Genomic DNA, 1,123 nt, shown 5'->3' with positions numbered 1-1,123 from the left:
TAGTATGTGTCGAAACATAAAAATATTTTTTTCTATACTTTCGCATTTATGAATTTTTTAAGAATAGTACCCACATCTGACGAGCGCTCAGGTTGGCCAGACGCCTTAAATGATTTTCGAAGTAATTGTTAATGAAATTGGTAGGTAAATCGACCGAAGAATGAAATCGAGTATACAGGGTAATCGATTAAAATTGAAATGGTTAAATATCTCATGTAAGGGCGAAGCTATCGAAAAAATGTTCCAAAGAATAAAACTTATTTGGTTCAAAGGAGCAAATTGTATGGAGTAAAAAGAATTTTATTGTATGTGAAGTATTGGTGAAGGTTTTATTTTTAACTAGCTGCGCCCCCCGTAATAACGTTTCAACCACTTTTTATCCCCTTAGGCGTTGAATTTTGAAATATCCTTCCTTATTCCTTGTATACATCATAAATGAAATCTCCGTGCAAAATTTCAGCTTTCTAGGTTCAAGGGTTTAGCCTGGACGTTGATTGTAATCAGTCGGGGCTTCGTTCTTGTATATGTAGATAAGATTTTTTTAGAAAAATTCATCGACCTACTTACGTGGTCATTTGTTGTAATATAAAATAAAGTTTTAAAGTAGTATTTGTATTTTGTATTAATGCGACGAATAATATTTCTTTAACCCTTTGCACCCGAAGGATTTTTTTTTGTTGACTCGACCATATCGAAAGATTATGCTAACTAACCAGCCTTAAGTAATGAATGGGATGCATCATTGCCCCGGAGGAATGAGCAGTACAACAATTGGTTAAAAATTATAGTTTATTATTCATAACATTCATTGCATTCATATTTTGCCATATATAAAATGACATGAACATGAACGGCAGTTAATGGACCCAAAAACGGTATCGCCATCTAGCGGCGGGGTCCGAACTAATTTTTCGTATATATTCTCATTTTTTATTTTTTTTTGCATATTCGTACAATTTTACATCGTAATTATCATAAATCATCTTCTAATTGTTGAATTAGATAATAATAATTAACTGATATTCAGTTTTTTAAATAAATAAAAATTCTCCAAAATGTGGCGCCATCTCTCGGCGAATCCCCCAAGTTTGTCGTAAAATAGTTCCCCCATCGCGCCGCTAGA

This window comes from Hylaeus volcanicus, chromosome 5 (genome assembly GCF_026283585.1).
Source record: "Hylaeus volcanicus isolate JK05 chromosome 5, UHH_iyHylVolc1.0_haploid, whole genome shotgun sequence".
Classification (NCBI taxonomy): Eukaryota; Metazoa; Arthropoda; class Insecta; order Hymenoptera; family Colletidae; genus Hylaeus; species Hylaeus volcanicus.
This window is presented reverse-complemented; position numbering follows the sequence as displayed.